A 21705-nucleotide genomic window follows, 5' to 3' on the forward strand; every position below is an offset into this window, starting at 1 on the left:
CTCACAGCCCCCTCTAGCTTCATGGCACCGTGGCCACAGCCTGCTACTGCTCAAGCCCGCCTTTTTGCAACATTCTACCAGCAGCCCCCACATCCCTTTTGGCCACAGCTGGCTAGCTGGCTGGCTGGCTGGCTGGCTGGCTGGCTAGCCCGCAGGCCGTCGGCAGCTCAGCCCCTCCAGCGGGCTAGTTACACCCGCTTCTTTGGCACACTTCACTTCTGCTGGCCCTCCCCACTAGCCCCTGCTCAAGGCCTGAGCCTTTCAGCTGCGGCCTCATATTAACTCTCACCTTTCCAGGTGGCAGGCTGCAGGGGGCCAACCAAGGCCTTGCAGCGGGAACACCCAGCTAGAGGCCGTGGTGACGGTGTGGGGGGTGGGTGGGCGTCTCAGAGGCCTTGGTGGGCCAGCCTCTTCCTGCTCGGGGATGCGTCAAGGCAACATATATTCGGGGACTGGCAGCTCCGCGCTGGAGGGGGGTGGACCTTGGAGGGAGGTAGAGGACAAAAAGTAATCAAACGGTCTACAGCACCCATGCTTCCCAGGAGGTCTCCCATCCAAGTACTGTCCGGGCCCGACCCTGCTTTGCTTCCGAGATCGGACGAGATCGGGCGTATTCAGGGTGGTATGGCCGGTAGACGCTACCTCATGCTTCCCTGCCTCCCCAAAAAGGCGTCCATTCTGACAACGTGCTGCCCCAAAGCACCGGCCTAGCACGGCCCTGGGCCAAGCCGCTCCCGTGCCTCGGGTACACCAGGGACACACAACAGGATGGGGGGTGGGGGAAGGGCTCCTCCTCTTTGGCCAGCGGCAAAACTTTGGCCTTTCTATACCTCCGCGCCGGCAAAGTGCAACTGCAAGGGCTGGCTGTAGCCCCTGTCATGACAGCTGTTGTTGAGCAATCAAACCCCCTCACCGTGGCAACTCTCCACCTGAGCGGCCAGCCGCCTTTCTCCATGGCCTAAAAACTGCTTTTGGGGGGAAGCTGTTTGGAAAGCACAACCAGCAGGCTCCAGCCACCTGGGATGGAGACAAAACAGGTGACATAGTTGCCAGCCATTGGCAGCTGCTTTTACCACCCACAGCTTCCCTGTACTGGGACGCGTGGCTTGCTAACAGGCTGGGCTGGGGCGGCTGGCGCCGCCGGCTGGCTGGATAACTGGCTGGCTGTGGAAATCGGACAGCCGCCTAGCGCCCATGGGGGCTTGGGGATTAAGCCCCCAGTTTACGCAACTTTTTGGCTTGAAAAACGGCGCAAAACAAAGGTGGCGTCACAGGTTTTTGACACTTTTTGCCAGCAAAAAGCCGCAAGGAGCATTTCATGCCAAACCCCCCGCACAGCACTGAGACACAAATGTCGCATTCGCTCGCCTCCTGCCAGGCCGCGCAAAGCAGGATTTAGCAATTGACCCTTTTCAAAGGCAACGCTTGCCTCACTGTGTTTGTCACTCTGCAAGGCGGCTAAAACAGCCACAAAGTTTTCTGCAAATCTACCCCTTTTCCCCCGAAAAGCTGACAAATACAAGGGAAAAAAAGACAAAAGACAAAACTAAATGACCCCCTTAAAACAGTGCCAAAGATGCCTGTCTGATAATAAAAAGAATCCTTCTTTATTTATATAGCGCCTACACATTACGCAGCGCTGCACAAAGCTAGATGACAAATGCCCCCCCTTGCCTCCAGCCCTATGGGAGACGCTGGGGGTTGAAATTTGGGGCAGAAGTAAGAGGAATAAACAAGAACGCTGGTGGGCGCCTTGCTCTTGAGGTATCCCCGCAGTTGAAAAGTGACAGGGGGGGGCCAAGGCGACTGCTAGGGCTTTGCAAGGGTTAAAGAGTGCAAGAGAGAAAGCAAGTGAAAAGAAGCAAGCGTGCAAAGTAAATGTAAAATAGGCATAGAGGACAGTGACCCCTGCTGGTTGAAGGGAGGAAAAGCAAAAGCCTACAGCACCTGGTATTCCCAGGCGGTCTCCCATCCAAGTACTAACCAGGCCCGACCCTGCTTAGCTTCCGAGATCAGACGAGATCGGGCGTGTTCAGGGTGGTGTGGCCGTAGGCAGAGACAGGCCTCTCACTTGCTGCTCTTGTACTGCAGCCTGACGCCTGCTGCTTCTTCCACTGGGCTCAAGCTTGGCCCTTTTTTTTTTTCTTTTTTCTTCTTCTTCTTCTTCTCTTCTTTTACATGGCCTGGCTCTGTGCAGCACAGCAAAGCCACCCAGCACAGCCTACTTGCTTGCCTCACAGCCCCCTCTAGCTTCATGGCACCGTGGCCACAGCCTGCTACTGCTCAAGCCCGCCTTTTTGCAACATTCTACCAGCAGCCCCCACATCCCTTTTGGCCACAGCTGGCTAGCTGGCTGGCTGGCTGGCTGGCTGGCTGGCTGGCTAGCCCGCAGGCCGTCGGCAGCTCAGCCCCTCCAGCGGGCTAGTTACACCCGCTTCTTTGGCACACTTCACTTCTGCTGGCCCTCCCCACTAGCCCCTGCTCAAGGCCTGAGCCTTTCAGCTGCGGCCTCATATTAACTCTCACCTTTCCAGGTGGCAGGCTGCAGGGGGCCAACCAAGGCCTTGCAGCGGGAACACCCAGCTAGAGGCCGTGGTGACGGTGTGGGGGGTGGGTGGGCGTCTCAGAGGCCTTGGTGGGCCAGCCTCTTCCTGCTCGGGGATGCGTCAAGGCAACATATATTCGGGGACTGGCAGCTCCGCGCTGGAGGGGGGTGGACCTTGGAGGGAGGTAGAGGACAAAAAGTAATCAAACGGTCTACAGCACCCATGCTTCCCAGGAGGTCTCCCATCCAAGTACTGTCCGGGCCCGACCCTGCTTTGCTTCCGAGATCGGACGAGATCGGGCGTATTCAGGGTGGTATGGCCGGTAGACGCTACCTCATGCTTCCCTGCCTCCCCAAAAAGGCGTCCATTCTGACAACGTGCTGCCCCAAAGCACCGGCCTAGCACGGCCCTGGGCCAAGCCGCTCCCGTGCCTCGGGTACACCAGGGACACACAACAGGATGGGGGGTGGGGGAAGGGCTCCTCCTCTTTGGCCAGCGGCAAAACTTTGGCCTTTCTATACCTCCGCGCCGGCAAAGTGCAACTGCAAGGGCTGGCTGTAGCCCCTGTCATGACAGCTGTTGTTGAGCAATCAAACCCCCTCACCGTGGCAACTCTCCACCTGAGCGGCCAGCCGCCTTTCTCCATGGCCTAAAAACTGCTTTTGGGGGGAAGCTGTTTGGAAAGCACAACCAGCAGGCTCCAGCCACCTGGGATGGAGACAAAACAGGTGACATAGTTGCCAGCCATTGGCAGCTGCTTTTACCACCCACAGCTTCCCTGTACTGGGACGCGTGGCTTGCTAACAGGCTGGGCTGGGGCGGCTGGCGCCGCCGGCTGGCTGGATAACTGGCTGGCTGTGGAAATCGGACAGCCGCCTAGCGCCCATGGGGGCTTGGGGATTAAGCCCCCAGTTTACGCAACTTTTTGGCTTGAAAAACGGCGCAAAACAAAGGTGGCGTCACAGGTTTTTGACACTTTTTGCCAGCAAAAAGCCGCAAGGAGCATTTCATGCCAAACCCCCCGCACAGCACTGAGACACAAATGTCGCATTCGCTCGCCTCCTGCCAGGCCGCGCAAAGCAGGATTTAGCAATTGACCCTTTTCAAAGGCAACGCTTGCCTCACTGTGTTTGTCACTCTGCAAGGCGGCTAAAACAGCCACAAAGTTTTCTGCAAATCTACCCCTTTTCCCCCGAAAAGCTGACAAATACAAGGGAAAAAAAGACAAAAGACAAAACTAAATGACCCCCTTAAAACAGTGCCAAAGATGCCTGTCTGATAATAAAAAGAATCCTTCTTTATTTATATAGCGCCTACACATTACGCAGCGCTGCACAAAGCTAGATGACAAATGCCCCCCCTTGCCTCCAGCCCTATGGGAGACGCTGGGGGTTGAAATTTGGGGCAGAAGTAAGAGGAATAAACAAGAACGCTGGTGGGCGCCTTGCTCTTGAGGTATCCCCGCAGTTGAAAAGTGACAGGGGGGGGCCAAGGCGACTGCTAGGGCTTTGCAAGGGTTAAAGAGTGCAAGAGAGAAAGCAAGTGAAAAGAAGCAAGCGTGCAAAGTAAATGTAAAATAGGCATAGAGGACAGTGACCCCTGCTGGTTGAAGGGAGGAAAAGCAAAAGCCTACAGCACCTGGTATTCCCAGGCGGTCTCCCATCCAAGTACTAACCAGGCCCGACCCTGCTTAGCTTCCGAGATCAGACGAGATCGGGCGTGTTCAGGGTGGTGTGGCCGTAGGCAGAGACAGGCCTCTCACTTGCTGCTCTTGTACTGCAGCCTGACGCCTGCTGCTTCTTCCACTGGGCTCAAGCTTGGCCCTTTTTTTTTTTCTTTTTTCTTCTTCTTCTTCTTCTCTTCTTTTACATGGCCTGGCTCTGTGCAGCACAGCAAAGCCACCCAGCGCAGCCTACTTGCTTGCCTCACAGCCCCCTCTAGCTTCATGGCACCGTGGCCACAGCCTGCTACTGCTCAAGCCCGCCTTTTTGCAACATTCTACCAGCAGCCCCCACATCCCTTTTGGCCACAGCTGGCTGGCTAGCTGGCTGGCTGGCTGGCTGGCTGGCTAGCCCGCAGGCCGTCGGCAGCTCAGCCCCTCCAGCGGGCTAGTTACACCCGCTTCTTTGGCACACTTCACTTCTGCTGGCCCTCCCCACTAGCCCCTGCTCAAGGCCTGAGCCTTTCAGCTGTGGCCTCATATTAACTCTCACCTTTCCAGGTGGCAGGCTGCAGGGGGCCAACCAAGGCCTTGCAGCGGGAACACCCAGCTAGAGGCCGTGGTGACGGTGTGGGGGGTGGGTGGGCGTCTCAGAGGCCTTGGTGGGCCAGCCTCTTCCTGCTCGGGGATGCGTCAAGGCAACATATATTCGGGGACTGGCAGCTCCGCGCTGGAGGGGGGTGGACCTTGGAGGGAGGTAGAGGACAAAAAGTAATCAAACGGTCTACAGCACCCGCGCTTCCCAGGAGGTCTCCCATCCAAGTACTGTCCGAGCCCGACCCTGCTTTGCTTCCGAGATCGGACGAGATCGGGCGTATTCAGGGTGGTATGGCCGGTAGACGCTACCTCATGCTTCCCTGCCTCCCCAAAAAGGCGTCCATTCTGACAACGTGCTGCCCCAAAGCACCGGCCTAGCACGGCCCTGGGCCAAGCCGCTCCCGTGCCTCGGGTACACCAGGGACACACAACAGGATGGGGGGTGGGGGAAGGGCTCCTCCTCTTTGGCCAGCGGCAAAACTTTGGCCTTTCTATACCTCCGCGCCGGCAAAGTGCAACTGCAAGGGCTGGCTGTAGCCCCTGTCATGACAGCTGTTGTTGAGCAATCAAACCCCCTCACCGTGGCAACTCTCCACCTGAGCGGCCAGCCGCCTTTCTCCATGGCCTAAAATCTGCTTTTGGGTGGAAGCTGTTTGGAAAGCACAACCAGCAGGCTCCAGCCACCTGGGATGGAGACAAAACAGGTGACATAGTTGCCAGCCATTGGCAGCTGCTTTTACCACCCACAGCTTCCCTGTACTGGGACGCGTGGCTTGCTAACAGGCTGGGCTGGGGCGGCTGGCGCCGCCGGCTGGCTGGATAACTGGCTGGCTGTGGAAATCGGACAGCCGCCTAGCGCCCATGGGGGCTTGGGGATTAAGCCCCCAGTTTACGCAACTTTTTGGCTTGAAAAACGGCGCAAAACAAAGGTGGCGTCACAGGTTTTTGACACTTTTTGCCAGCAAAAAGCCGCAAGGAGCATTTCATGCCAAACCCCCCGCACAGCACTGAGACACAAATGTCGCATTCGCTCGCCTCCTGCCAGGCCGCGCAAAGCAGGATTTAGCAATTGACCCTTTTCAAAGGCAACGCTTGCCTCACTGTGTTTGTCACTCTGCAAGGCGGCTAAAACAGCCACAAAGTTTTCTGCAAATCTACCCCTTTTCCCCCGAAAAGCTGACAAATACAAGGGAAAAAAAGACAAAAGACAAAACTAAATGACCCCCTTAAAACAGTGCCAAAGATGCCTGTCTGATAATAAAAAGAATCCTTCTTTATTTATATAGCGCCTACACATTACGCAGCGCTGCACAAAGCTAGATGACAAATGCCCCCCCTTGCCTCCAGCCCTATGGGAGACGCTGGGGGTTGAAATTTGGGGCAGAAGTAAGAGGAATAAACAAGAACGCTGGTGGGCGCCTTGCTCTTGAGGTATCCCCGCAGTTGAAAAGTGACAGGGGGGGGCCAAGGCGACTGCTAGGGCTTTGCAAGGGTTAAAGAGTGCAAGAGAGAAAGCAAGTGAAAAGAAGCAAGCGTGCAAAGTAAATGTAAAATAGGCATAGAGGACAGTGACCCCTGCTGGTTGAAGGGAGGAAAAGCAAAAGCCTACAGCACCTGGTATTCCCAGGCGGTCTCCCATCCAAGTACTAACCAGGCCCGACCCTGCTTAGCTTCCGAGATCAGACGAGATCGGGCGTGTTCAGGGTGGTGTGGCCGTAGGCAGAGACAGGCCTCTCACTTGCTGCTCTTGTACTGCAGCCTGACGCCTACTGCTTCTTCCACTGGGCTCAAGCTTGGCCCTTTTTTTTTTTCTTTTTTCTTCTTCTTCTTCTTCTCTTCTTTTACATGGCCTGGCTCTGTGCAGCACAGCAAAGCCACCCAGCACAGCCTACTTGCTTGCCTCACAGCCCCCTCTAGCTTCATGGCACCGTGGCCACAGCCTGCTACTGCTCAAGCCCGCCTTTTTGCAACATTCTACCAGCAGCCCCCACATCCCTTTTGGCCACAGCTGGCTAGCTGGCTGGCTGGCTGGCTGGCTGGCTAGCCCGCAGGCCGTCGGCAGCTCAGCCCCTCCAGCGGGCTAGTTACACCCGCTTCTTTGGCACACTTCACTTCTGCTGGCCCTCCCCACTAGCCCCTGCTCAAGGCCTGAGCCTTTCAGCTGCGGCCTCATATTAACTCTCACCTTTCCAGGTGGCAGGCTGCAGGGGGCCAACCAAGGCCTTGCAGCGGGAACACCCAGCTAGAGGCCGTGGTGACGGTGTGGGGGGTGGGTGGGCGTCTCAGAGGCCTTGGTGGGCCAGCCTCTTCCTGCTCGGGGATGCGTCAAGGCAACATATATTCGGGGACTGGCAGCTCCGCGCTGGAGGGGGGTGGACCTTGGAGGGAGGTAGAGGACAAAAAGTAATCAAACGGTCTACAGCACCCATGCTTCCCAGGAGGTCTCCCATCCAAGTACTGTCCGGGCCTGACCCTGCTTTGCTTCCGAGATCGGACGAGATCGGGCGTATTCAGGGTGGTATGGCCGGTAGACGCTACCTCATGCTTCCCTGCCTCCCCAAAAAGGCGTCCATTCTGACAACGTGCTGCCCCAAAGCACCGGCCTAGCACGGCCCTGGGCCAAGCCGCTCCCGTGCCTCGGGTACACCAGGGACACACAACAGGATGGGGGGTGGGGGAAGGGCTCCTCCTCTTTGGCCAGCGGCAAAACTTTGGCCTTTCTATACCTCCGCGCCGGCAAAGTGCAACTGCAAGGGCTGGCTGTAGCCCCTGTCATGACAGCTGTTGTTGAGCAATCAAACCCCCTCACCGTGGCAACTCTCCACCTGAGCGGCCAGCCGCCTTTCTCCATGGCCTAAAAACTGCTTTTGGGGGGAAGCTGTTTGGAAAGCACAACCAGCAGGCTCCAGCCACCTGGGATGGAGACAAAACAGGTGACATAGTTGCCAGCCATTGGCAGCTGCTTTTACCACCCACAGCTTCCCTGTACTGGGACGCGTGGCTTGCTAACAGGCTGGGCTGGGGCGGCTGGCGCCGCCGGCTGGCTGGATAACTGGCTGGCTGTGGAAATCGGACAGCCGCCTAGCGCCCATGGGGGCTTGGGGATTAAGCCCCCAGTTTACGCAACTTTTTGGCTTGAAAAACGGCGCAAAACAAAGGTGGCGTCACAGGTTTTTGACACTTTTTGCCAGCAAAAAGCCGCAAGGAGCATTTCATGCCAAACCCCCCGCACAGCACTGAGACACAAATGTCGCATTCGCTCGCCTCCTGCCAGGCCGCGCAAAGCAGGATTTAGCAATTGACCCTTTTCAAAGGCAACGCTTGCCTCACTGTGTTTGTCACTCTGCAAGGCGGCTAAAACAGCCACAAAGTTTTCTGCAAATCTACCCCTTTTCCCCCGAAAAGCTGACAAATACAAGGGAAAAAAAGACAAAAGACAAAACTAAATGACCCCCTTAAAACAGTGCCAAAGATGCCTGTCTGATAATAAAAAGAATCCTTCTTTATTTATATAGCGCCTACACATTACGCAGCGCTGCACAAAGCTAGATGACAAATGCCCCCCCTTGCCTCCAGCCCTATGGGAGACGCTGGGGGTTGAAATTTGGGGCAGAAGTAAGAGGAATAAACAAGAACGCTGGTGGGCGCCTTGCTCTTGAGGTATCCCCGCAGTTGAAAAGTGACAGGGGGGGGCCAAGGCGACTGCTAGGGCTTTGCAAGGGTTAAAGAGTGCAAGAGAGAAAGCAAGTGAAAAGAAGCAAGCGTGCAAAGTAAATGTAAAATAGGCATAGAGGACAGTGACCCCTGCTGGTTGAAGGGAGGAAAAGCAAAAGCCTACAGCACCTGGTATTCCCAGGCGGTCTCCCATCCAAGTACTAACCAGGCCCGACCCTGCTTAGCTTCCGAGATCAGACGATATCGGGCGTGTTCAGGGTGGTGTGGCCGTAGGCAGAGACAGGCCTCTCACTTGCTGCTCTTGTACTGCAGCCTGACGCCTGCTGCTTCTTCCACTGGGCTCAAGCTTGGCCCTTTTTTTTTTTCTTTTTTCTTCTTCTTCTTCTTCTCTTCTTTTACATGGCCTGGCTCTGTGCAGCACAGCAAAGCCACCCAGCACAGCCTACTTGCTTGCCTCACAGCCCCCTCTAGCTTCATGGCACCGTGGCCACAGCCTGCTACTGCTCAAGCCCGCCTTTTTGCAACATTCTACCAGCAGCCCCCACATCCCTTTTGGCCACAGCTGGCTAGCTGGCTGGCTGGCTGGCTGGCTGGCTGGCTAGCCCGCAGGCCGTCGGCAGCTCAGCCCCTCCAGCGGGCTAGTTACACCCGCTTCTTTGGCACACTTCACTTCTGCTGGCCCTCCCCACTAGCCCCTGCTCAAGGCCTGAGCCTTTCAGCTGCGGCCTCATATTAACTCTCACCTTTCCAGGTGGCAGGCTGCAGGGGGCCAACCAAGGCCTTGCAGCGGGAACACCCAGCTAGAGGCCGTGGTGACGGTGTGGGGGGTGGGTGGGCGTCTCAGAGGCCTTGGTGGGCCAGCCTCTTCCTGCTCGGGGATGCGTCAAGGCAACATATATTCGGGGACTGGCAGCTCCGCGCTGGAGGGGGGTGGACCTTGGAGGGAGGTAGAGGACAAAAAGTAATCAAACGGTCTACAGCACCCGCGCTTCCCAGGAGGTCTCCCATCCAAGTACTGTCCGAGCCCGACCCTGCTTTGCTTCCGAGATCGGACGAGATCGGGCGTATTCAGGGTGGTATGGCCGGTAGACGCTACCTCATGCTTCCCTGCCTCCCCAAAAAGGCGTCCATTCTGACAACGTGCTGCCCCAAAGCACCGGCCTAGCACGGCCCTGGGCCAAGCCGCTCCCGTGCCTCGGGTACACCAGGGACACACAACAGGATGGGGGGTGGGGGAAGGGCTCCTCCTCTTTGGCCAGCGGCAAAACTTTGGCCTTTCTATACCTCCGCGCCGGCAAAGTGCAACTGCAAGGGCTGGCTGTAGCCCCTGTCATGACAGCTGTTGTTGAGCAATCAAACCCCCTCACCGTGGCAACTCTCCACCTGAGCGGCCAGCCGCCTTTCTCCATGGCCTAAAATCTGCTTTTGGGTGGAAGCTGTTTGGAAAGCACAACCAGCAGGCTCCAGCCACCTGGGATGGAGACAAAACAGGTGACATAGTTGCCAGCCATTGGCAGCTGCTTTTACCACCCACAGCTTCCCTGTACTGGGACGCGTGGCTTGCTAACAGGCTGGGCTGGGGCGGCTGGCGCCGCCGGCTGGCTGGATAACTGGCTGGCTGTGGAAATCGGACAGCCGCCTAGCGCCCATGGGGGCTTGGGGATTAAGCCCCCAGTTTACGCAACTTTTTGGCTTGAAAAACGGCGCAAAACAAAGGTGGCGTCACAGGTTTTTGACACTTTTTGCCAGCAAAAAGCCGCAAGGAGCATTTCATGCCAAACCCCCCGCACAGCACTGAGACACAAATGTCGCATTCGCTCGCCTCCTGCCAGGCCGCGCAAAGCAGGATTTAGCAATTGACCCTTTTCAAAGGCAACGCTTGCCTCACTGTGTTTGTCACTCTGCAAGGCGGCTAAAACAGCCACAAAGTTTTCTGCAAATCTACCCCTTTTCCCCCGAAAAGCTGACAAATACAAGGGAAAAAAAGACAAAAGACAAAACTAAATGACCCCCTTAAAACAGTGCCAAAGATGCCTGTCTGATAATAAAAAGAATCCTTCTTTATTTATATAGCGCCTACACATTACGCAGCGCTGCACAAAGCTAGATGACAAATGCCCCCCCTTGCCTCCAGCCCTATGGGAGACGCTGGGGGTTGAAATTTGGGGCAGAAGTAAGAGGAATAAACAAGAACGCTGGTGGGCGCCTTGCTCTTGAGGTATCCCCGCAGTTGAAAAGTGACAGGGGGGGGGCCAAGGCGACTGCTAGGGCTTTGCAAGGGTTAAAGAGTGCAAGAGAGAAAGCAAGTGAAAAGAAGCAAGCGTGCAAAGTAAATGTAAAATAGGCATAGAGGACAGTGACCCCTGCTGGTTGAAGGGAGGAAAAGCAAAAGCCTACAGCACCTGGTATTCCCAGGCGGTCTCCCATCCAAGTACTAACCAGGCCCGACCCTGCTTAGCTTCCGAGATCAGACGAGATCGGGCGTGTTCAGGGTGGTGTGGCCGTAGGCAGAGACAGGCCTCTCACTTGCTGCTCTTGTACTGCAGCCTGACGCCTACTGCTTCTTCCACTGGGCTCAAGCTTGGCCCTTTTTTTTTTTCTTTTTTCTTCTTCTTCTTCTTCTCTTCTTTTACATGGCCTGGCTCTGTGCAGCACAGCAAAGCCACCCAGCACAGCCTACTTGCTTGCCTCACAGCCCCCTCTAGCTTCATGGCACCGTGGCCACAGCCTGCTACTGCTCAAGCCCGCCTTTTTGCAACATTCTACCAGCAGCCCCCACATCCCTTTTGGCCACAGCTGGCTAGCTGGCTGGCTGGCTGGCTGGCTGGCTAGCCCGCAGGCCGTCGGCAGCTCAGCCCCTCCAGCGGGCTAGTTACACCCGCTTCTTTGGCACACTTCACTTCTGCTGGCCCTCCCCACTAGCCCCTGCTCAAGGCCTGAGCCTTTCAGCTGCGGCCTCATATTAACTCTCACCTTTCCAGGTGGCAGGCTGCAGGGGGCCAACCAAGGCCTTGCAGCGGGAACACCCAGCTAGAGGCCGTGGTGACGGTGTGGGGGGTGGGTGGGCGTCTCAGAGGCCTTGGTGGGCCAGCCTCTTCCTGCTCGGGGATGCGTCAAGGCAACATATATTCGGGGACTGGCAGCTCCGCGCTGGAGGGGGGTGGACCTTGGAGGGAGGTAGAGGACAAAAAGTAATCAAACGGTCTACAGCACCCATGCTTCCCAGGAGGTCTCCCATCCAAGTACTGTCCGGGCCCGACCCTGCTTTGCTTCCGAGATCGGACGAGATCGGGCGTATTCAGGGTGGTATGGCCGGTAGACGCTACCTCATGCTTCCCTGCCTCCCCAAAAAGGCGTCCATTCTGACAACGTGCTGCCCCAAAGCACCGGCCTAGCACGGCCCTGGGCCAAGCCGCTCCCGTGCCTCGGGTACACCAGGGACACACAACAGGATGGGGGGTGGGGGAAGGGCTCCTCCTCTTTGGCCAGCGGCAAAACTTTGGCCTTTCTATACCTCCGCGCCGGCAAAGTGCAACTGCAAGGGCTGGCTGTAGCCCCTGTCATGACAGCTGTTGTTGAGCAATCAAACCCCCTCACCGTGGCAACTCTCCACCTGAGCGGCCAGCCGCCTTTCTCCATGGCCTAAAAACTGCTTTTGGGGGGAAGCTGTTTGGAAAGCACAACCAGCAGGCTCCAGCCACCTGGGATGGAGACAAAACAGGTGACATAGTTGCCAGCCATTGGCAGCTGCTTTTACCACCCACAGCTTCCCTGTACTGGGACGCGTGGCTTGCTAACAGGCTGGGCTGGGGCGGCTGGCGCCGCCGGCTGGCTGGATAACTGGCTGGCTGTGGAAATCGGACAGCCGCCTAGCGCCCATGGGGGCTTGGGGATTAAGCCCCCAGTTTACGCAACTTTTTGGCTTGAAAAACGGCGCAAAACAAAGGTGGCGTCACAGGTTTTTGACACTTTTTGCCAGCAAAAAGCCGCAAGGAGCATTTCATGCCAAACCCCCCGCACAGCACTGAGACACAAATGTCGCATTCGCTCGCCTCCTGCCAGGCCGCGCAAAGCAGGATTTAGCAATTGACCCTTTTCAAAGGCAACGCTTGCCTCACTGTGTTTGTCACTCTGCAAGGCGGCTAAAACAGCCACAAAGTTTTCTGCAAATCTACCCCTTTTCCCCCGAAAAGCTGACAAATACAAGGGAAAAAAAGACAAAAGACAAAACTAAATGACCCCCTTAAAACAGTGCCAAAGATGCCTGTCTGATAATAAAAAGAATCCTTCTTTATTTATATAGCGCCTACACATTACGCAGCGCTGCACAAAGCTAGATGACAAATGCCCCCCCTTGCCTCCAGCCCTATGGGAGACGCTGGGGGTTGAAATTTGGGGCAGAAGTAAGAGGAATAAACAAGAACGCTGGTGGGCGCCTTGCTCTTGAGGTATCCCCGCAGTTGAAAAGTGACAGGGGGGGGCCAAGGCGACTGCTAGGGCTTTGCAAGGGTTAAAGAGTGCAAGAGAGAAAGCAAGTGAAAAGAAGCAAGCGTGCAAAGTAAATGTAAAATAGGCATAGAGGACAGTGACCCCTGCTGGTTGAAGGGAGGAAAAGCAAAAGCCTACAGCACCTGGTATTCCCAGGCGGTCTCCCATCCAAGTACTAACCAGGCCCGACCCTGCTTAGCTTCCGAGATCAGACGAGATCGGGCGTGTTCAGGGTGGTGTGGCCGTAGGCAGAGACAGGCCTCTCACTTGCTGCTCTTGTACTGCAGCCTGACGCCTGCTGCTTCTTCCACTGGGCTCAAGCTTGGCCCTTTTTTTTTTTCTTTTTTCTTCTTCTTCTTCTTCTCTTCTTTTACATGGCCTGGCTCTGTGCAGCACAGCAAAGCCACCCAGCGCAGCCTACTTGCTTGCCTCACAGCCCCCTCTAGCTTCATGGCACCGTGGCCACAGCCTGCTACTGCTCAAGCCCGCCTTTTTGCAACATTCTACCAGCAGCCCCCACATCCCTTTTGGCCACAGCTGGCTGGCTAGCTGGCTGGCTGGCTGGCTGGCTGGCTAGCCCGCAGGCCGTCGGCAGCTCAGCCCCTCCAGCGGGCTAGTTACACCCGCTTCTTTGGCACACTTCACTTCTGCTGGCCCTCCCCACTAGCCCCTGCTCAAGGCCTGAGCCTTTCAGCTGTGGCCTCATATTAACTCTCACCTTTCCAGGTGGCAGGCTGCAGGGGGCCAACCAAGGCCTTGCAGCGGGAACACCCAGCTAGAGGCCGTGGTGACGGTGTGGGGGGTGGGTGGGCGTCTCAGAGGCCTTGGTGGGCCAGCCTCTTCCTGCTCGGGGATGCGTCAAGGCAACATATATTCGGGGACTGGCAGCTCCGCGCTGGAGGGGGGTGGACCTTGGAGGGAGGTAGAGGACAAAAAGTAATCAAACGGTCTACAGCACCCGCGCTTCCCAGGAGGTCTCCCATCCAAGTACTGTCCGAGCCCGACCCTGCTTTGCTTCCGAGATCGGACGAGATCGGGCGTATTCAGGGTGGTATGGCCGGTAGACGCTACCTCATGCTTCCCTGCCTCCCCAAAAAGGCGTCCATTCTGACAACGTGCTGCCCCAAAGCACCGGCCTAGCACGGCCCTGGGCCAAGCCGCTCCCGTGCCTCGGGTACACCAGGGACACACAACAGGATGGGGGGTGGGGGAAGGGCTCCTCCTCTTTGGCCAGCGGCAAAACTTTGGCCTTTCTATACCTCCGCGCCGGCAAAGTGCAACTGCAAGGGCTGGCTGTAGCCCCTGTCATGACAGCTGTTGTTGAGCAATCAAACCCCCTCACCGTGGCAACTCTCCACCTGAGCGGCCAGCCGCCTTTCTCCATGGCCTAAAATCTGCTTTTGGGTGGAAGCTGTTTGGAAAGCACAACCAGCAGGCTCCAGCCACCTGGGATGGAGACAAAACAGGTGACATAGTTGCCAGCCATTGGCAGCTGCTTTTACCACCCACAGCTTCCCTGTACTGGGACGCGTGGCTTGCTAACAGGCTGGGCTGGGGCGGCTGGCGCCGCCGGCTGGCTGGATAACTGGCTGGCTGTGGAAATCGGACAGCCGCCTAGCGCCCATGGGGGCTTGGGGATTAAGCCCCCAGTTTACGCAACTTTTTGGCTTGAAAAACGGCCCAAAACAAAGGTGGCGTCACAGGTTTTTGACACTTTTTGCCAGCAAAAAGCCGCAAGGAGCATTTCATGCCAAACCCCCCGCACAGCACTGAGACACAAATGTCGCATTCGCTCGCCTCCTGCCAGGCCGCGCAAAGCAGGATTTAGCAATTGACCCTTTTCAAAGGCAACGCTTGCCTCACTGTGTTTGTCACTCTGCAAGGCGGCTAAAACAGCCACAAAGTTTTCTGCAAATCTACCCCTTTTCCCCCGAAAAGCTGACAAATACAAGGGAAAAAAAGACAAAAGACAAAACTAAATGACCCCCTTAAAACAGTGCCAAAGATGCCTGTCTGATAATAAAAAGAATCCTTCTTTATTTATATAGCGCCTACACATTACGCAGCGCTGCACAAAGCTAGATGACAAATGCCCCCCCTTGCCTCCAGCCCTATGGGAGACGCTGGGGGTTGAAATTTGGGGCAGAAGTAAGAGGAATAAACAAGAACGCTGGTGGGCGCCTTGCTCTTGAGGTATCCCCGCAGTTGAAAAGTGACAGGGGGGGGCCAAGGCGACTGCTAGGGCTTTGCAAGGGTTAAAGAGTGCAAGAGAGAAAGCAAGTGAAAAGAAGCAAGCGTGCAAAGTAAATGTAAAATAGGCATAGAGGACAGTGACCCCTGCTGGTTGAAGGGAGGAAAAGCAAAAGCCTACAGCACCTGGTATTCCCAGGCGGTCTCCCATCCAAGTACTAACCAGGCCCGACCCTGCTTAGCTTCCGAGATCAGACGAGATCGGGCGTGTTCAGGGTGGTGTGGCCGTAGGCAGAGACAGGCCTCTCACTTGCTGCTCTTGTACTGCAGCCTGACGCCTACTGCTTCTTCCACTGGGCTCAAGCTTGGCCCTTTTTTTTTTTCTTTTTTCTTCTTCTTCTTCTTCTCTTCTTTTACATGGCCTGGCTCTGTGCAGCACAGCAAAGCCACCCAGCACAGCCTACTTGCTTGCCTCACAGCCCCCTCTAGCTTCATGGCACCGTGGCCACAGCCTGCTACTGCTCAAGCCCGCCTTTTTGCAACATTCTACCAGCAGCCCCCACATCCCTTTTGGCCACAGCTGGCTAGCTGGCTGGCTGGCTGGCTGGCTGGCTAGCCCGCAGGCCGTCGGCAGCTCAGCCCCTCCAGCGGGCTAGTTACACCCGCTTCTTTGGCACACTTCACTTCTGCTGGCCCTCCCCACTAGCCCCTGCTCAAGGCCTGAGCCTTTCAGCTGCGGCCTCATATTAACTCTCACCTTTCCAGGTGGCAGGCTGCAGGGGGCCAACCAAGGCCTTGCAGCGGGAACACCCAGCTAGAGGCCGTGGTGACGGTGTGGGGGGTGGGTGGGCGTCTCAGAGGCCTTGGTGGGCCAGCCTCTTCCTGCTCGGGGATGCGTCAAGGCAACATATATTCGGGGACTGGCAGCTCCGCGCTGGAGGGGGGTGGACCTTGGAGGGAGGTAGAGGACAAAAAGTAATCAAACGGTCTACAGCACCCATGCTTCCCAGGAGGTCTCCCATCCAAGTACTGTCCGGGCCTGACCCTGCTTTGCTTCCGAGATCGGACGAGATCGGGCGTATTCAGGGTGGTATGGCCGGTAGACGCTACCTCATGCTTCCCTGCCTCCCCAAAAAGGCGTCCATTCTGACAACGTGCTGCCCCAAAGCACCGGCCTAGCACGGCCCTGGGCCAAGCCGCTCCCGTGCCTCGGGTACACCAGGGACACACAACAGGATGGGGGGTGGGGGAAGGGCTCCTCCTCTTTGGCCAGCGGCAAAACTTTGGCCTTTCTATACCTCCGCGCCGGCAAAGTGCAACTGCAAGGGCTGGCTGTAGCCCCTGTCATGACAGCTGTTGTTGAGCAATCAAACCCCCTCACCGTGGCAACTCTCCACCTGAGCGGCCAGCCGCCTTTCTCCATGGCCTAAAAACTGCTTTTGGGGGGAAGCTGTTTGGAAAGCACAACCAGCAGGCTCCAGCCACCTGGGATGGAGACAAAACAGGTGACATAGTTGCCAGCCATTGGCAGCTGCTTTTACCACCCACAGCTTCCCTGTACTGGGACGCGTGGCTTGCTAACAGGCTGGGCTGGGGCGGCTGGCGCCGCCGGCTGGCTGGATAACTGGCTGGCTGTGGAAATCGGACAGCCGCCTAGCGCCCATGGGGGCTTGGGGATTAAGCCCCCAGTTTACGCAACTTTTTGGCTTGAAAAACGGCGCAAAACAAAGGTGGCGTCACAGGTTTTTGACACTTTTTGCCAGCAAAAAGCCGCAAGGAGCATTTCATGCCAAACCCCCCGCACAGCACTGAGACACAAATGTCGCATTCGCTCGCCTCCTGCCAGGCCGCGCAAAGCAGGATTTAGCAATTGACCCTTTTCAAAGGCAACGCTTGCCTCACTGTGTTTGTCACTCTGCAAGGCGGCTAAAACAGCCACAAAGTTTTCTGCAAATCTACCCCTTTTCCCCCGAAAAGCTGACAAATACAAGGGAAAAAAAGACAAAAGACAAAACTAAATGACCCCCTTAAAACAGTGCCAAAGATGCCTGTCTGATAATAAAAAGAATCCTTCTTTATTTATATAGCGCCTACACATTACGCAGCGCTGCACAAAGCTAGATGACAAATGCCCCCCCTTGCCTCCAGCCCTATGGGAGACGCTGGGGGTTGAAATTTGGGGCAGAAGTAAGAGGAATAAACAAGAACGCTGGTGGGCGCCTTGCTCTTGAGGTATCCCCGCAGTTGAAAAGTGACAGGGGGGGGCCAAGGCGACTGCTAGGGCTTTGCAAGGGTTAAAGAGTGCAAGAGAGAAAGCAAGTGAAAAGAAGCAAGCGTGCAAAGTAAATGTAAAATAGGCATAGAGGACAGTGACCCCTGCTGGTTGAAGGGAGGAAAAGCAAAAGCCTACAGCACCTGGTATTCCCAGGCGGTCTCCCATCCAAGTACTAACCAGGCCCGACCCTGCTTAGCTTCCGAGATCAGACGATATCGGGCGTGTTCAGGGTGGTGTGGCCGTAGGCAGAGACAGGCCTCTCACTTGCTGCTCTTGTACTGCAGCCTGACGCCTGCTGCTTCTTCCACTGGGCTCAAGCTTGGCCCTTTTTTTTTTTCTTTTTTCTTCTTCTTCTTCTTCTCTTCTTTTACATGGCCTGGCTCTGTGCAGCACAGCAAAGCCACCCAGCACAGCCTACTTGCTTGCCTCACAGCCCCCTCTAGCTTCATGGCACCGTGGCCACAGCCTGCTACTGCTCAAGCCCGCCTTTTTGCAACATTCTACCAGCAGCCCCCACATCCCTTTTGGCCACAGCTGGCTAGCTGGCTGGCTGGCTGGCTGGCTGGCTGGCTAGCCCGCAGGCCGTCGGCAGCTCAGCCCCTCCAGCGGGCTAGTTACACCCGCTTCTTTGGCACACTTCACTTCTGCTGGCCCTCCCCACTAGCCCCTGCTCAAGGCCTGAGCCTTTCAGCTGCGGCCTCATATTAACTCTCACCTTTCCAGGTGGCAGGCTGCAGGGGGCCAACCAAGGCCTTGCAGCGGGAACACCCAGCTAGAGGCCGTGGTGACGGTGTGGGGGGTGGGTGGGCGTCTCAGAGGCCTTGGTGGGCCAGCCTCTTCCTGCTCGGGGATGCGTCAAGGCAACATATATTCGGGGACTGGCAGCTCCGCGCTGGAGGGGGGTGGACCTTGGAGGGAGGTAGAGGACAAAAAGTAATCAAACGGTCTACAGCACCCGCGCTTCCCAGGAGGTCTCCCATCCAAGTACTGTCCGAGCCCGACCCTGCTTTGCTTCCGAGATCGGACGAGATCGGGCGTATTCAGGGTGGTATGGCCGGTAGACGCTACCTCATGCTTCCCTGCCTCCCCAAAAAGGCGTCCATTCTGACAACGTGCTGCCCCAAAGCACCGGCCTAGCACGGCCCTGGGCCAAGCCGCTCCCGTGCCTCGGGTACACCAGGGACACACAACAGGATGGGGGGTGGGGGAAGGGCTCCTCCTCTTTGGCCAGCGGCAAAACTTTGGCCTTTCTATACCTCCGCGCCGGCAAAGTGCAACTGCAAGGGCTGGCTGTAGCCCCTGTCATGACAGCTGTTGTTGAGCAATCAAACCCCCTCACCGTGGCAACTCTCCACCTGAGCGGCCAGCCGCCTTTCTCCATGGCCTAAAATCTGCTTTTGGGTGGAAGCTGTTTGGAAAGCACAACCAGCAGGCTCCAGCCACCTGGGATGGAGACAAAACAGGTGACATAGTTGCCAGCCATTGGCAGCTGCTTTTACCACCCACAGCTTCCCTGTACTGGGACGCGTGGCTTGCTAACAGGCTGGGCTGGGGCGGCTGGCGCCGCCGGCTGGCTGGATAACTGGCTGGCTGTGGAAATCGGACAGCCGCCTAGCGCCCATGGGGGCTTGGGGATTAAGCCCCCAGTTTACGCAACTTTTTGGCTTGAAAAACGGCGCAAAACAAAGGTGGCGTCACAGGTTTTTGACACTTTTTGCCAGCAAAAAGCCGCAAGGAGCATTTCATGCCAAACCCCCCGCACAGCACTGAGACACAAATGTCGCATTCGCTCGCCTCCTGCCAGGCCGCGCAAAGCAGGATTTAGCAATTGACCCTTTTCAAAGGCAACGCTTGCCTCACTGTGTTTGTCACTCTGCAAGGCGGCTAAAACAGCCACAAAGTTTTCTGCAAATCTACCCCTTTTCCCCCGAAAAGCTGACAAATACAAGGGAAAAAAAGACAAAAGACAAAACTAAATGACCCCCTTAAAACAGTGCCAAAGATGCCTGTCTGATAATAAAAAGAATCCTTCTTTATTTATATAGCGCCTACACATTACGCAGCGCTGCACAAAGCTAGATGACAAATGCCCCCCCTTGCCTCCAGCCCTATGGGAGACGCTGGGGGTTGAAATTTGGGGCAGAAGTAAGAGGAATAAACAAGAACGCTGGTGGGCGCCTTGCTCTTGAGGTATCCCCGCAGTTGAAAAGTGACAGGGGGGGGGCCAAGGCGACTGCTAGGGCTTTGCAAGGGTTAAAGAGTGCAAGAGAGAAAGCAAGTGAAAAGAAGCAAGCGTGCAAAGTAAATGTAAAATAGGCATAGAGGACAGTGACCCCTGCTGGTTGAAGGGAGGAAAAGCAAAAGCCTACAGCACCTGGTATTCCCAGGCGGTCTCCCATCCAAGTACTAACCAGGCCCGACCCTGCTTAGCTTCCGAGATCAGACGAGATCGGGCGTGTTCAGGGTGGTGTGGCCGTAGGCAGAGACAGGCCTCTCACTTGCTGCTCTTGTACTGCAGCCTGACGCCTACTGCTTCTTCCACTGGGCTCAAGCTTGGCCCTTTTTTTTTTTCTTTTTTCTTCTTCTTCTTCTTCTCTTCTTTTACATGGCCTGGCTCTGTGCAGCACAGCAAAGCCACCCAGCACAGCCTACTTGCTTGCCTCACAGCCCCCTCTAGCTTCATGGCACCGTGGCCACAGCCTGCTACTGCTCAAGCCCGCCTTTTTGCAACATTCTACCAGCAGCCCCCACATCCCTTTTGGCCACAGCTGGCTAGCTGGCTGGCTGGCTGGCTGGCTGGCTAGCCCGCAGGCCGTCGGCAGCTCAGCCCCTCCAGCGGGCTAGTTACACCCGCTTCTTTGGCACACTTCACTTCTGCTGGCCCTCCCCACTAGCCCCTGCTCAAGGCCTGAGCCTTTCAGCTGCGGCCTCATATTAACTCTCACCTTTCCAGGTGGCAGGCTGCAGGGGGCCAACCAAGGCCTTGCAGCGGGAACACCCAGCTAGAGGCCGTGGTGACGGTGTGGGGGGTGGGTGGGCGTCTCAGAGGCCTTGGTGGGCCAGCCTCTTCCTGCTCGGGGATGCGTCAAGGCAACATATATTCGGGGACTGGCAGCTCCGCGCTGGAGGGGGGTGGACCTTGGAGGGAGGTAGAGGACAAAAAGTAATCAAACGGTCTACAGCACCCATGCTTCCCAGGAGGTCTCCCATCCAAGTACTGTCCGGGCCCGACCCTGCTTTGCTTCCGAGATCGGACGAGATCGGGCGTATTCAGGGTGGTATGGCCGGTAGACGCTACCTCATGCTTCCCTGCCTCCCCAAAAAGGCGTCCATTCTGACAACGTGCTGCCCCAAAGCACCGGCCTAGCACGGCCCTGGGCCAAGCCGCTCCCGTGCCTCGGGTACACCAGGGACACACAACAGGATGGGGGGTGGGGGAAGGGCTCCTCCTCTTTGGCCAGCGGCAAAACTTTGGCCTTTCTATACCTCCGCGCCGGCAAAGTGCAACTGCAAGGGCTGGCTGTAGCCCCTGTCATGACAGCTGTTGTTGAGCAATCAAACCCCCTCACCGTGGCAACTCTCCACCTGAGCGGCCAGCCGCCTTTCTCCATGGCCTAAAAACTGCTTTTGGGGGGAAGCTGTTTGGAAAGCACAACCAGCAGGCTCCAGCCACCTGGGATGGAGACAAAACAGGTGACATAGTTGCCAGCCATTGGCAGCTGCTTTTACCACCCACAGCTTCCCTGTACTGGGACGCGTGGCTTGCTAACAGGCTGGGCTGGGGCGGCTGGCGCCGCCGGCTGGCTGGATAACTGGCTGGCTGTGGAAATCGGACAGCCGCCTAGCGCCCATGGGGGCTTGGGGATTAAGCCCCCAGTTTACGCAACTTTTTGGCTTGAAAAACGGCGCAAAACAAAGGTGGCGTCACAGGTTTTTGACACTTTTTGCCAGCAAAAAGCCGCAAGGAGCATTTCATGCCAAACCCCCCGCACAGCACTGAGACACAAATGTCGCATTCGCTCGCCTCCTGCCAGGCCGCGCAAAGCAGGATTTAGCAATTGACCCTTTTCAAAGGCAACGCTTGCCTCACTGTGTTTGTCACTCTGCAAGGCGGCTAAAACAGCCACAAAGTTTTCTGCAAATCTACCCCTTTTCCCCCGAAAAGCTGACAAATACAAGGGAAAAAAAGACAAAAGACAAAACTAAATGACCCCCTTAAAACAGTGCCAAAGATGCCTGTCTGATAATAAAAAGAATCCTTCTTTATTTATATA

The 21705-nt window shown here is 56.4% G+C and overlaps 17 non-coding genes and 2 pseudogenes across 17 annotated transcripts; all 19 read right to left on the minus strand.

Moving 5' to 3' along the window:
- Positions 1-517: 517 nt before the first annotated feature.
- Positions 518-637, minus strand: LOC140134378 (5S ribosomal RNA). The gene has a single exon (XR_011856239.1). It is a non-coding gene; the product is annotated as a 5S ribosomal RNA (ribosomal RNA).
- A 1298-nt stretch (positions 638-1935) lies between these two features.
- Positions 1936-2054, minus strand: LOC140134521 (5S ribosomal RNA). The gene has a single exon (XR_011856346.1). It is a non-coding gene; the product is annotated as a 5S ribosomal RNA (ribosomal RNA).
- A 700-nt stretch (positions 2055-2754) lies between these two features.
- Positions 2755-2874, minus strand: LOC140134379 (5S ribosomal RNA). The gene has a single exon (XR_011856240.1). It is a non-coding gene; the product is annotated as a 5S ribosomal RNA (ribosomal RNA).
- Positions 2875-4172: 1298 nt separating this feature from the next.
- On the minus strand, positions 4173-4291 carry LOC140134522 (5S ribosomal RNA). The gene has a single exon (XR_011856347.1). It is a non-coding gene; the product is annotated as a 5S ribosomal RNA (ribosomal RNA).
- Positions 4292-4987: 696 nt separating this feature from the next.
- LOC140134421 (5S ribosomal RNA) lies at positions 4988-5107 on the minus strand. Its single transcript, XR_011856281.1, has one exon. It is a non-coding gene; the product is annotated as a 5S ribosomal RNA (ribosomal RNA).
- Positions 5108-6405: 1298 nt separating this feature from the next.
- LOC140134523 (5S ribosomal RNA) lies at positions 6406-6524 on the minus strand. The gene has a single exon (XR_011856348.1). It is a non-coding gene; the product is annotated as a 5S ribosomal RNA (ribosomal RNA).
- Positions 6525-7216: 692 nt separating this feature from the next.
- LOC140134439 (5S ribosomal RNA) lies at positions 7217-7336 on the minus strand (annotated as a pseudogene).
- A 1298-nt stretch (positions 7337-8634) lies between these two features.
- Positions 8635-8753, minus strand: LOC140134360 (5S ribosomal RNA). Its single transcript, XR_011856222.1, has one exon. It is a non-coding gene; the product is annotated as a 5S ribosomal RNA (ribosomal RNA).
- A 696-nt stretch (positions 8754-9449) lies between these two features.
- On the minus strand, positions 9450-9569 carry LOC140134422 (5S ribosomal RNA). The gene has a single exon (XR_011856282.1). It is a non-coding gene; the product is annotated as a 5S ribosomal RNA (ribosomal RNA).
- A 1299-nt stretch (positions 9570-10868) lies between these two features.
- Positions 10869-10987, minus strand: LOC140134524 (5S ribosomal RNA). Its single transcript, XR_011856349.1, has one exon. It is a non-coding gene; the product is annotated as a 5S ribosomal RNA (ribosomal RNA).
- Positions 10988-11679: 692 nt separating this feature from the next.
- Positions 11680-11799, minus strand: LOC140134380 (5S ribosomal RNA). Its single transcript, XR_011856241.1, has one exon. It is a non-coding gene; the product is annotated as a 5S ribosomal RNA (ribosomal RNA).
- Positions 11800-13097: 1298 nt separating this feature from the next.
- Positions 13098-13216, minus strand: LOC140134525 (5S ribosomal RNA). The gene has a single exon (XR_011856350.1). It is a non-coding gene; the product is annotated as a 5S ribosomal RNA (ribosomal RNA).
- Positions 13217-13912: 696 nt separating this feature from the next.
- Positions 13913-14032, minus strand: LOC140134423 (5S ribosomal RNA). The gene has a single exon (XR_011856283.1). It is a non-coding gene; the product is annotated as a 5S ribosomal RNA (ribosomal RNA).
- Positions 14033-15330: 1298 nt separating this feature from the next.
- On the minus strand, positions 15331-15449 carry LOC140134527 (5S ribosomal RNA). The gene has a single exon (XR_011856351.1). It is a non-coding gene; the product is annotated as a 5S ribosomal RNA (ribosomal RNA).
- A 692-nt stretch (positions 15450-16141) lies between these two features.
- On the minus strand, positions 16142-16261 carry LOC140134440 (5S ribosomal RNA; annotated as a pseudogene).
- A 1298-nt stretch (positions 16262-17559) lies between these two features.
- On the minus strand, positions 17560-17678 carry LOC140134361 (5S ribosomal RNA). Its single transcript, XR_011856223.1, has one exon. It is a non-coding gene; the product is annotated as a 5S ribosomal RNA (ribosomal RNA).
- A 696-nt stretch (positions 17679-18374) lies between these two features.
- LOC140134424 (5S ribosomal RNA) lies at positions 18375-18494 on the minus strand. The gene has a single exon (XR_011856284.1). It is a non-coding gene; the product is annotated as a 5S ribosomal RNA (ribosomal RNA).
- A 1299-nt stretch (positions 18495-19793) lies between these two features.
- On the minus strand, positions 19794-19912 carry LOC140134529 (5S ribosomal RNA). The gene has a single exon (XR_011856353.1). It is a non-coding gene; the product is annotated as a 5S ribosomal RNA (ribosomal RNA).
- A 692-nt stretch (positions 19913-20604) lies between these two features.
- Positions 20605-20724, minus strand: LOC140134382 (5S ribosomal RNA). Its single transcript, XR_011856243.1, has one exon. It is a non-coding gene; the product is annotated as a 5S ribosomal RNA (ribosomal RNA).
- Positions 20725-21705: the final 981 nt, after the last annotated feature.

Source organism: Engystomops pustulosus, chromosome 5 (genome assembly GCF_040894005.1).
Source record: "Engystomops pustulosus chromosome 5, aEngPut4.maternal, whole genome shotgun sequence".
NCBI classification, from domain to species: domain Eukaryota; kingdom Metazoa; phylum Chordata; class Amphibia; order Anura; family Leptodactylidae; genus Engystomops; species Engystomops pustulosus.